Source organism: Phascolarctos cinereus, unplaced genomic scaffold, assembly GCF_003287225.1.
Source record: "Phascolarctos cinereus isolate Bilbo 61053 unplaced genomic scaffold, phaCin_HiC Scaffold_5;HRSCAF=322, whole genome shotgun sequence".
NCBI classification, from domain to species: domain Eukaryota; kingdom Metazoa; phylum Chordata; class Mammalia; order Diprotodontia; family Phascolarctidae; genus Phascolarctos; species Phascolarctos cinereus.
In genome coordinates, this window is record NW_027555958.1 from 94,516,108 (window position 1) to 94,529,694 (window position 13,587).

Below are 13,587 nucleotides of genomic sequence, written 5' to 3' on the forward strand. Positions count from 1 at the left end.
AGTACCACAAAAGAATCCCAAGAAGGAGAAAGTGCTGATAACTGAGATCAGAAAAGTCCGCATGCAAGAAGTAGCATCCAGGCAGTGGTTTGAAAGGAGCTGAGGGTTTTACAAGGTGGGGTTGAAGAATGAGGGCATTCTAGACATGGGGAGCCACTTCTGCAAAGTCACACGAATGGGAGGTGAAATGTTATACAAAGAATAGATAACAGGCCAAGAGATCAACATGACCTCTTACCGAGGACCTCATTCTGATAGAAACGCAGCTGAATTTATTTTTATAGGATGCTAATGCAAATGGCATAAAACATTTTATGCCTGAAACAATCTTTAGCATTATGATCTAGGGCCCCATCACATCACCTTTGGTACTTATTCTATTACCACATAAACAGTTGGTTGTCTCCATTTTCCTTTCAAGCCTCTTATCTGCCTGCTTATAGGGTCACTGGAGACAATGGAAGTGACAGCACGCACCAATCATTTCTGACATCCATCAAAAGTAATACTTCAGCCAAATGAAAGGCACTGAGTCCTGCTGACTGCCTTCTATTAATGTTCAGTTTATTTCTTTGACTTCTATGTTTCACAAATTAAATTTAATGAAAAAAAAATCACGTTCTCATTCACTGAAGTGAATAAAAAAAGAAATAAGTAATCATACAGATACATACATACAAACACACCCTCTAATGATTTAACATATCTGACCAATTTTTCTTCTGCAATGGCTCCCAGATTCACCCTTTCTTTTCTGTTTTCAGAGGCAATATCCTAGTCTAAACAAACAACCAACTATTTGTTGAGTAGCTCCTGTGAAGAAAACCCAGTGCTAGAAGGTATAGGGAAAACCAAGAATCATAAGATGGAATGGGTTGTCCTTTACGTAAGACTTGTATACATGAACAATTAAATAAGAGTTTAAGGTAGGGTAAGTTTGAATGCTAAATAAACGGTACAGCTGAGTTTTTCTCATGCCTGCTCGTCCTTATGGGCATCACCTGGATATATGATTTATCTCTGATAAACCTGCTCTCTGGCTGAAAGAAAAATAAATAAATAAATAAATGGTACAGATTATAAATGCTATTGAAGTTTAGAAGAGACAGATTACTGTGAGAATATATGATTGGAGAGAGTTTCATGAAGCAGGAAGGACTCAAAATGAACATAAACTTGAATGTTAATGGAGAAGATGAGGTGGTATGTAAGAAAAGAAGGAAAGAATCCAGTCTCAAATGAGACATTCAACACTTATCAACCGTGTGACCCAGGGCAAGTCACTTAACCCCAACTGCCTTGCCAAAAAAAAAAAAGAGGAAGAGAGAATGGAAGGAAGTGAGAGAGGAAGGAAACGAGTGAGAGAGAGAGGAAGGAAGGGAGAAAGGAAGGAAAGGAGAGAGAGGAAGGAAAGAAGGAAGGAAGGAAGGAAGGAAGGAAGGAAGGAAGGAGGAAGGAAGGAAGGAAGGAAGGAAGGAAGGAAGGAAGGAAGGAAGGATGGATGGATGATAGAACATTTAGTAATCCTTTTATTATGTGCCAGGCATTGTGTTAAGTACAAGAGGTATAAATATAATCAAACAAGACAAGAACTGGCATCATGGAGCTTACATTCTAATAAGATTTTATAACAAATAAAGGAGAGTTGGAAAGCAGGGAAAAGAGAAAGGCAGAAACAAAGGGTACCCACATAGGGGTATGATGAGGAGATTGACAGGAAGTGGTATGGAGATCCGGGCCTCAGCAAGATAAGGCAAAAGGCTACCTATTACAGCTAAGAGCTTCAGTAAAGCCCAAGTTTCCAGTAGAGATTGTCAGAGAGTAGCTGGGTGGATAGAGGGACAGCAGGAAGACTCATCTTCCTGAGTTCAAATCTGGTCTCAGACACTAAGTAGCTATGTGACCCTGGGCAAGTCACAACCTTGTTTACCTCAGTTCCTCCTCTGTAAAATGAGCTGGAGAATGAACTGGCAAACCACTCCTATATCTCTGCCAAGAAAACACCAAAAGGGGTCATGAAGAATTGGACTGAAATGAGTAGACAGCAGCAAGGGCCACAGTAAAAATACAGACTGGAATGGAAAAGCCAAGGTTGGAAGATGGAGTATGGAAGGCTTCTTTGAGGCATGGTAAGTAGACCAAGTTGGCTGAAATTAGTAATGGGAGATAAATCTGGAAAGGTAAAATGGAAACACATTATAGATGGTGCTAAATAGTAGGCTAGGGTGTTTGGTCTTATGTTGCAGCAAATGGAGAATCCATGAAAGGCTCTTGAGTGCATTGCTTTTGAAGGGAAAAAAGAGATTGATTGGAGTCAGGTAAATCAATTAGAAGTCTAGCTGGGCACCATCTCCCCCAAATTACAAGGTAGGTCCCTTAGGAAAGTGAGTTGCTTCCAGACTCTTTTGACTTTTGCTACTTTTTTAGAAAAGGCAAAAAACAAACAAAAAACCTAAAACCAGCCAAAACTATCCTGTCTTATGTCCTCAGAGCCTTGAATACTGAGGTTTCTTATCTCCCCAACAGGAGACTTGGGATTCCCTTGTGCTGAACTTTTAAAGCTCACCTGTCCTCACTAGCTGAATCATTTCCTTTGGCTTAATCTTTTCTTTGAACTTCTCTTCCTATGGAGGGTATAAGGTCCATCAGTTAGAGACCTCACCCTAGTTTGTGGTGATCACACCATATATTTCCCAGATCTTCATCTCTGAAGGCTAAATGATAAGCTTAATAATGGTTAAATGATAAGCCCAATCAATAGCCATCACTCGTTGTTCAAAGGGTTCCTCAGTTTTGAAACTCCCTCTTCTATTCTCCCATGTAGATAAAAGCCAGAGGGGGAAATGCCCACAGATAAAAGGTCAGATCCAGGGAGCAAGAAAATCACTGTTTGCTTCCTGCTTGGTTGACATTCCTGGACCCTCTAGAAGCAGATGTGACCAAAGTCTGAAGGGTGCTTGCTTTCTCGTATCAAAGATGGGCAAATCATGGCCCAGCCACCACCTGCTTGGTAGGCCCCAAGAGCTAAGAATGTTTTGAGTTCATTTGTTTTACATTTTTAAAGACAACTTTGTTTTAAAATGTAAAAACCATTCTTAGCTCATGGGCACCTGCTCTATACTAAACTGTGAAATCATTGAAAGCAAAGAGTTCTGCTTAGCATGTGCATAGTTTTAGCTAAGCTAAGTATGTGCTTGTCAACATTATAATAATCCAAGCCAGATGTAATCAAGGCGTAGAACAAGACTAAGAGTGAGAATGGAAAAGTGATAGATTCCAGGCATTTCCTTAATTCAGAACTGCCCTGCTGCCACTCATACTACCCACAGCTGCCACAGCTACTTCTTCATGGAATCATGGATTTGGAGTTGCACGGGTACTTACAGACTAGCTAATCCGCCAACTTCATTTTACAGGTTAGGAGACTGAGGCCCAGACAGGTTAAGTGACCTACCCAAGGCCAGTGACATGGCAAAGATGTGAAGCCAAGGTCTCTGACTCCAAACGAGTGTGCTTTCCACAGTCTCTCCTCAAACACTACTTCTTAAAAAATTATATAGGATAATAGAATCTTTTTCTTTTAGGATAATAGAATCTTAATGTTGGGAGAGACCCTAAAAGTCATAAAGTCAACCTTTCCCATAGCCAACTCAAGAATCTTCTCTAAAGAATTCCTGTCATTTGGTTATAGAGCGTCTGTCTATCCATATATTCCTAGTGATGGAAAGCTCATTATTTAATAATAAAACCCATTGTATATCTGGACAAATCTACTGATTAGATAAATTTTGCTTAAATGAGATATATCTTTTCAGACATGGCCAATGTATGGATTTGTTTTGCTTGATGAGGTTTATTTCTCACAAGAAAAGGATTGGTGATGGGGCAATGGAGGTTGACATAAGGAAGGAAGGGGAGGGAGGGAGGAAGTAAGAGAGGGAAGAAGGGAACAAAAGGAGGAAAGAAGGAAAGAAAAGCATTAACGAAACATTTTTAAGGCACAGAAGAAAACATAAGGAAATTCAGAGGAAGACAGGCAAGAAGGCTAGTTTCAGAATGAACATGTTGAATCTATTATATACTTTAAAAAACAAACTGTATGAGGGGCATCTAGGTGGTGCAATGTATAGAGCACTGGCCCTGGAGTCAGGAGAACCCGAGTTCAAATCCAGTCTGGGACACATAATACTTCCTAGCTGTGTGACTCTGGGCAAGTCACTTAACCCCAATTGCCTCACTTAAAAAAGAAAAGAAAAAGAAAAGAGCTGTATGTAACAGAGATTTGTGGTTTCATATGCAATCCCCTTTGCCTGTTTTTCTTTGTATATAGAATATTAATTTTTGTCAAATTTAGAAAAACAGAAAAGTAAAATTGAGTCCTGAAAAAAAATCACTTATCTGCCTTCCTGGAATCTTGTGACCATTGGTCTTATGCTCTTCAGATCGCCACAAAAATGTTTATTTTTTCTTCTAGATTATGACCTTTCAAACAATCTTTTGACTGTTATTATATCTCCCTTAAGTCCACTTTCCTATAGTCTAAATATCTCTGACTCCTTTAATTCTCCTCATGTAACAATTTCCCAAATCCTCAACATCCTAGTTGTTTTCCTGTGAATGCATTCTAGCTGAGCAATATGCCCTTTGAAATGAAACAACCAGAACGAGGCACAATTATTCAGATGTGCTCTAATCAGCACTAATTTCAATTCATGCAAACTGAAATTCCATGAGCTTTTTTAGAATCAGTATGACATTACTGACATATTAAGCATGTGATCAATTAAAACCTATAGGTCTTTTTCACATGAATTATTGCCAAGATGGTAATGATGATAATGCTGACGATGGCTTATTTTTAATATTCATTTGACTTGACAGAGCAAAGCACAGCCCCAAGGCTTTTTCCAACAAGGCAGCCTGTCCCTTGCATAAGATCCCATAAGAATCCTTGTTAGATGTGATCACAGAGACAATTTTTTCTTCAATGATGCTCCGACTGTAAATAACAAGGCATAAAACAGCGAAACACATGCTCATCAAAGATTTTCACCACTGTCATGGATGATGTCTTGCAGAGAGTCCAAATGGAAGAGAGAATCCCTCTAGATTCTAAGGGTGACTACATGCGCCTCTTTGTGGATGACATTTTGCTGGCTGTACTGAGTTTCACTATATTTCAAGGTGTCTTCAATGAGATCTACAACTGCCCATCCCCATGGGAAAAGTTAAATGATTAAAGAATGCCAGTTGCCAATTTAATACATGCAGTTGAATGGGCTGCTCATGGAATTAGTCTATCAGCATCTTGGATAGGAACAACAGATGGACCAAACTGAACAGGAAAAGCAGAGTGAATTGCAACGTACCTGGCAAATGACACAGCGTTTGCTATGATCCCAAACTGTTCACTACCACCAGAAGCCCACCTTTTCTTTTCAAAATGTGTGGAAATGTTTAAAAATAATTGCATTAATTATCATTAATTCTTTATTAATGTATTAAGTCTTTATAGATTTATTAATTTAGATAATTCATTGGTTAATTTTTATTAAAATTCTGACTCTTTTGGTACAGTAAATTTCAAATACCACAGCTTTTGTCCAAACTCCAAACTCTAGACAGCGTCTGGCTATCACACACATAGAACAGAGAATTGCTATACTCTTCTGACACTGACTAGCTCCAAGGAAGACTGCTATTGACTTCTCTCTCTCAAGTCTGTGACTTGAATATAGAATATTAGTAAAAATTGGAGTGTTCAAAAAGTTACTAGCAAGAGATTTGAAACTCTGGGCATTTAAGGAACGCAGAACCTTAGCAGAATAGAAGCATCTAAGTGAGAAGGGACCTCAATGGCCAGTCAGTCTAATCCACATCTAAACATTAATCTCCTTCTACAATGTCAATATCATCATCATCATCATCATCATCATCATCATCAAATTTGCAAATGAGATTCATGTATATTGCCCTATTTGATCCTCATGAAAACCTGTGATGTAAGCACTTGGATGAATTAATTAATGATTTTGGGGAGCGCTTATTAAGTGCTTACTATATGCCAAGCAACTGTGCTAAACACTGAGGACAGAAATGAAAAAGGAAGTCAGTTCTCCAGCCCTCAAAGCGATTATACTCTAACAGAAGGAAAACAACACATGTAAGGGAGTAGTAACTGAGGGAAGTGGTTTTGATTTGAAAAGCTACCAAGTTGGTAAGTGGAGTCATGGGGAAGTGAATTAATGTGTTCTTTTCAGAAGCAATGGCAGTATTGATTTGAGTATGGTTCAAAAACTGGAAAGGGCAGGAGGCACAGGTAGGCAGTGGTGAGACAGCAGGTCCAGAAAGAACACGGTCAGAGAGCTATGCATGGCTAAAGCCCTCCTGAAACAGGAAGCACCTGGAGTACAGAAGTAAAGGGGAGATTGGTAGACAGATGAAGGAAGGGCTTTAAGTTCTGAGAAAACTTCAGCATGTTTATAAATAGGAAGAGAGAGACCTTCATTTTCTTACTTTCCAATGTGTCTCTTCTTCTTACTATGCCCTCTGCTCTGTTCATACTATTTTTGTTCATACTATCCCCCTTCTGTCACTAATGTTCTCCTGATTCTATCCATCAATATCCAATACTTCCTTCAAAATACATTTCAAGATATCTTCTCTAATATTTTCCTTCATTAAATACTCCCTTAATTCTTCCTTCTACATTTAAACACACAATTTATATTATATCATGTATTGGATTATATGCTGCTCTTATAATTGTCCTCTGTGCTTTAATGAACATTTGCAGTTTATAACTAATAGATATTTTCATATATGTACATGGTGAGGGTTGCCCATACTGTAGTTCTTCAAGAAAACACTATGACAGGTATGAATTAGACCAGATGACCTTCGAGGTTTCTTCAGCTCTAAGATTCCAAAAATCCTAGACTTTCATAGCTGGGACTTCAATTATCATGTTAGTCAACACCCTCATAATCTTCCCTGTTAGACCGTAAGGTCCTCAAGGGCAGAGATTCTGCATCAAAGTTTCCAAAATGCTTTACCATCCATTGCATCTACATATATAATATGTGAGATGCTCTATAAATATTTGCTAAATGAATGTATTTACTTGTGTTTCTACCAGAGCAATTATCTAATTATTTTCTCTCATTTAAATAAGCTTTTAAAATATCATCACAGCATTACGAATAAAAATGATTGGGGTATGACATATAGCCAACAAAATTAATAACTTTCATGTTAATTTGGAGGGGGTGCACATACTGGTTAAACAATTACAGCATTGGTCTTCAGGCATCCCTGTGGGGAGAGCTGAAGATAGAAAGGAACTATGGCTTAATACCCATAGAGGTGGGTATTAAGCTTCATCGACATTGCCATTGTAGAGAACCTGGAAATGGGTTCTGACATGATAGAACAGCATAAAGAATACTAAAGCTCTTATGTGTTTGTGTCTTATGGGATTGGCTCCATTACTTTGTAGTCACATCTCATTTTTTAGCTGTATTTCCAGGGTTGCCCACTTTTCCCCTACTCCAAGATGCAATGTCACCTATTCCATTAAACATCAAGATTCTGGGAAAGGGAGGCAGCTAGCTGGCACAGTGGACAGAATGCTGGGCCTGGAGTCAAGAAGACTCATCTTCCTGAGTTCAAATCTAGCCGCAGTTTCCTAGCTGTGTGACCCTGGGCAAGTCATTTAATCCCATTTGTTTCCATTTCCTTATCTGTAAAAGGAGCTAGAGAAGGAAATGGCAAACCGCTCCAGTATCTTTGCCAAGAAAACCCCAAATGGGGTCATGAAGAGTCAGACACAATCGAAAAACAACTCAAAATACAATAATGTAATACATTCTGGGAAAATAATTGTCTATGCCCAAACACAGATTCTGACTTGGTAAACATTTAGTAAATGCTTTTCATTCATTCCTTCATTCCTTCCTTCCTTCCTTCCTTCATTCATACATTCAGCACTTGGTTATAGAGATCAATAAATTAGTGTTAACTGTTATGAGAATCATAAATTCTGGCAAGGTCACAGAACTAACAAGCACTTGTGGTCCTGTGCACACACTGTCCATGTATAAAAGCGTAAGATTTATATTCAACTTGTTAAAGATTTCCACATTTCAATCTTGAGTTTTTGAGCATTAGGAAATTATCGGGTTTTTTTTTTACTACTTAAGAAAAGCTTAATGGGTCATAAATAAGGTAAATGTACTTTAAAAATACTTAAATCATTTTTCTTGTGACTTTCCAAAAGCCAACACTTCTATGATTTATTGCTGGAAGAGGCATAGGGATCATATAGCACAATTCTCACATTTTACAAATGAGGAAACTGAAGTCCTAGCAGATGGGCTGCTAAGTCACTACCAGTGACCTCTGAAAGTTCGTGGAGAATGGAAGTGGCATCACAGAATCGTAGGACAAAAATCTTGATTTTCAAAGAAAAAGGGAGGGAATGAAAGTTGAAAATTATAGGCTAGTAAATTTGATTTTTATTTCTTACAAAATTCTAGGACTTAATTGTAAAAGAAAGATTAGTGAGCATCTTAAAAAAGATAAAAGTGACCACAAAGAGCTATAATGCCTTCAGTCAGAATAGGTCATGCCAAACTAGCCTTATTTCCTCTTTGAAGAGATTATGAAATTGGCAGATTATGGGAAATATGTAGATTACCTATAATTAAGCATAGCATTTGATAGCATCTTGCTGGTTGTATGGGGGAAAATGGAGAGATAAAGACCAAATGAAAACATAATTAGGGTGGGTTCAGAAATAGTTAAAGAGTTGAAACAATAGAAGTCTATGGTTCAATGTCAGCTTGGGAGAAGGTCACAAGTATAACGACCCAGATATCTCTGCTAGGCCCTATGCTGTTTAACATTTTTATCAGTAATTTATTAAAGGTAAAAATAATATGCTTATCAAATGACAAATGGCAAAAACCTCAGAGGATAATGTATAATGGATAACTGTAAGGATTCAAAAAGATTCTGGCTAGAACTGGGCCCAAGCTAACAAGATATGATCTAATAGAGATAAGGGGGCAGCTAGGTGGCACAGTAGATAGAGCTCCAGACCTGGAGTCAGAAGGACCTGAGTTCAAATCCAGCTTCAGACACTTACTAGCCGGACAAGTCACTTAACCCTGCTTGCTCGGTTTTCTCACCGGTAAAATGAGCCGCAGAAGGAAATGGTAAACCACTCCAGTATCTTTGGCCAAGAAAACCCAAAATGGGATCAGGAAGAGTCAGATACAACTGAACAACAACAGACCACAGTTAAGTATTGGAGGCAGGACTTGTAATCTGGTTTCCTGATTCCAAATCCAATGCTCTTTTCCCTACTATAGTTTTGAAGTTTTGGGTACTTTTACAAGTCGAATGTAGTAATAGATTGAGAAGAGCAGAGTGTACTGCACCATCAAGGGTAGATGCTGAATCCAAAGCCTGCCTCAAACACAGACATTGCCTCTGTGACACTGGGTAAGGGACCTAATCTCTCAGTGCCCCAAGCAACTAAGACTGTAATTGCAGAGTGGGTACTGGATCTCTATTGGTTGAAGGAGTCTAAACCTGTGAAATCACCGGGTGGGACAAAAATGCTTATTGACTTGACTGATCAAAAAGAAAACAAAGCTATGTCAACCTGAGATATGGAATGAACAATTAAATGCCCACAGCCTTTTGTGCTTTTCGGTTTTAAAAACCTTACTTTCAGGATGCCTCTATCTGACATTTGTAGAAACAAAGCCAAATTGGTAACTGATCTCCCCTCAATTTTCAGGAAAAACTGTTTAACAACCTGAGGCTAACTACTCACACATGTAAATGTCTTTAATGCTTAAGACAGTTTTAACGTTCATGACAGCTTTCTGCTTTTAGTAAATTCATTTACAATACTTCTACAAAACAAAAAACAGCATGGAAACATGAAAAGACAATCATATTAGGAGTCAGAAAGGGGTTTTTTACTCTTGGCTTTCCCTCTTATGACCAAGGTCAAGACACTTTCTGTGAGCCTCAGTGTCCCCCCATCAGCTCAATAGAGATGATATCTAACCTGTCATGAGAGGAACAAATGAAATGACAGATGTGAAAGGCCCTTGAAAGGTAGAAAAAAGGTGATATAAGGGTAGCATATAGTAATAAAACACAGCAATGCATCATGTTATTCCACTTTAATTTATCTGTATGGTAACTGTTCTATCTTGAGCACCCAAAACAGAGAAACCTAATTACTTTATGAAAACAAAATCAGAGATGTCATTACTGAACATTCAATGGCAAAGTCAAACTCCAGCATTAAGTCCTATAGATAAGGCCATTAATACAAATTGGGGGGGGGGGGTTCTTTTTAAGTTCAACTGGTAGCAAATAAACCCGTCCCCTCCAATTTTCTTTCTTGTCTGCATCCTTTAACTCAATTAGTAGTAAAGGCTTTACATTTTATTTTCTTCCTCCTGAAAAAGGAAGTATAGTATTAGATCAAAGGTCAACGTTTGGGTCCCAGAAATTGTATGGAAGCAGTGTCTGACACAATTCTTCTGTGTAATGATGGACAAGTCACCGAATTTCTCAGCATCCCAGAAAATTCCCTAACAAGGAGGTGCCAAAATCTGGCATTTCTGCATCGGGGAATGGAGTTTCCATACTGTGGTTGAAATCACAGATCCAGAACAAAAAATCTCCTCATAGGAAGAGAGGTTAGTAAACATTTGGTGCCCACAGCTGGCATTTTGATCCTTTTAGATTTATAATGCTCCTTTTCAGGCTGCTTTGCTGTAATCAATATTGTACCCACTAACCGTGGCTGTCTTCCAAGGCTCTGTCCCAGGCACTCCTCTCTCTATGCTCTCTTACTTTGTAATCTCTTCAGTTCTCTTGAGTTCAGCAATCAACTCTATGTAGGTAGAGCCTGGACCTGGAGTCAGGAAGACCTGATTTCAAATCTGACTTTAGACTCTTCTTAGCTATGTGACTGACCCTGGGTGAATCATTTAACCTGTATCTGTCTCAATTTCCTCATCTCTAAAATCATGATAATAATAGCCTCTATATCTGAGGGTTGTTGTGAGGACAAAATGGGATAATATTTGTAAAGCATTTTGTAAATCTTAAAATACCATTTGTGACCCTGTTTGGGTATTCTTGGCAAAGATACTAGAGTGGTTTGCCATTTCCTTCTCCAGCTCATTGTACAAATGAGGAACTGAGGCAAACAGGATTAAATGACTTGCCCAGGGTCACAGAGCTAGGAAGTTTCTGAGGCCAGATTTGAATGCGGAAAGATAAGTCTGATTCCAAGCAAAGCTCTATCCACTGCACCACCTAGCTGTCCCTAAAATACCACATAAATGCTAGCAACTCTTCTATCACCATCACCATCACCACCACGACCACCACCATCATCATCATCATCATCATCATCATCTGATTCACAGATATACTTAGCCCTAACCTCTCTGAGTTCCAGGCTCTCAATTGCCCGGATTTCCCATAGGCATCTCAAACTCATCATGTCCAAAATAGAATTCATTATTTCCCTGCAAACCCACCTCACTCTGAACTTCCCTATGAATCATACCACCACCATTCCAGTCATTTTGTGAGTCTAAATTCCTGCCTCTCACTCACCCCACATATCCAAACAGTTACTAATAATGTTGCCATTTTTACTTCTACAATATCTCTCTCATCCATACTTTTCTCACTGCCCACACACACACAGCCAACACTTCAGTTAATCCCTCATCACCTCTCACCTGGACTATCATAATGGACTTAACTGATTTCTCTGCCTTAAATCTCTTCCCCTGCTCCCATAATGATTCATCTTCCATGCAGTTTGGAGTAATTTTTCTAAAGCTAAGATCTGACCATATCACCATTCCTACTCGGTAAAGTCAACTGGTTTTTTTATTACATCTAGGATCAAACGTTAACTCTTTTGCTTGGCATTTAGACTTCTTAACAAACTTCACTGTCCCTTCTTTTATTTCTAGTCTTCTTACACATTACTGCCCTCCAAGGGGGCTAGTCTAGATACTGGCTTACTTGCTTTTCTCACATCCTATGTTCCATCTCCCAAATGCATGCCTTTGGAAAGGCTGAACTCTACGCCTGAAATGCTCTCTCTGCTTGCCACTGCCTCTTAGGAGCACTGCTTTTCTTCATGGCTTAGCTCAAGGACCACCTTCTTCAGTAAGTCTTTCCCAATCTCCCCGGCTCCTGAAGCCTTCCCTTTTAAGGTTACCCTGTATCCACATTAAAGTAAGTGTGTTGTCTCCTCTATTAGAATGTCAATCAACAAACATTTAAGAGTAATTATGTGTAAGCTCCTTGAGGTCTGGGACTTTTTTATTAGTACATAGTAAAAGTTTAATAAAGGCTTGTAGATTTTATTAGTACATAGTAAGAGTTTAATAAAGCCTGCTAGATTTATAGATTCATATGTGAAGTATGCCTGTAACACCATTTCAAAAGACCTGGGTATGGAAGAGTTTCTGTACTCAAATTATTCTAATTTAGGATTGAATTTTCAAACAGTTAAAGCACCTTCTGAATGAATTTGGTTTTCTCAGACTATGGGGGGCAGAGGTAAAGAGGAAAGGATAAAACAGAACATAAACTCCTTGAGAGTTGGATCTGGGTGTATCTTTATCCCTCCAATATCTTGCATATAGTAGGCACTTAAGTGTTGTTACAGTGAATTATTATTCTGTTTATTTGAAGGAGATTCCAGGGGGACATCCTCCACAGACAAAGTTCTGAAATCAATAAAACAGTTGACCTTCCTGGCTTCCAATGTAAGAAGTAAAAATTCTGTGATTTCCATCCTGGCTCTGGTTCAGTTTTAATTAATACAGTCTCAATTACTTAAAACTTGTCCCAAATGACTGTAATTCACAATCAGACCACTGACCTGTCCTGAACCAGAGAGGATTAAAAAGGGGGAAGCTGCTTAGAACAAATCTGACATCAAAATTCAAAGCAAGAGTCTAATATGGAACAAGAGAAGCGAATCAAAGAATCAGCTTCAATGTGTGAGAGTTACTATTAGCAGCAACATTTGCTCAGCACCCACTGTGTGCAAAGCAGGGCATTGTAGCAGGGGGAAGAATTATTTATGCTGATCTGGCTTCTCCATCCCACAAAATGTTATCTGGAACACCTTGGGTCTTATTAAGCATTAAATAATTGTGATGATTCTTTTAGAAGCTGTCTTACTGGGGAGTGAAATCTAATTAGTTCACAGCATTTCATAATAACTTTCATCCTTCTTCCACTCTTGGGTCTTGACTCTGCATTCTAGAAGAATTTCAAATAAAAATTCTAGTGTATGCTACCCTTTTGTAGCCAAAAGAAAAGATATTAAGGCAAGGTACTAGAATCTATCACTTGGAGTCAGACTTTTGGAAAAGTTTTTATTCTGATTTCTTTTTTATATCCTCAGCATTTAGCACCCAGAGCTTACTCTTGGTGGAATTCCCTTTTTCCTGCAGCTAGGTGGTATGGTGGGCAGAGTGCTGGGCCTGAGATAGAGTCTGGACTCAGACACCTGCT

The 13,587-nt window shown here is 38.7% G+C and overlaps 1 protein-coding gene across 5 annotated transcripts in view; it reads right to left on the bottom strand.

Moving 5' to 3' along the window:
- The window catches only part of ZDHHC14 (zDHHC palmitoyltransferase 14), a 313,260-nt gene that overhangs the window by 172,022 nt on the left and 127,651 nt on the right, over positions 1-13,587 (bottom strand). The gene's annotated exons all lie outside the window — the stretch shown is intronic.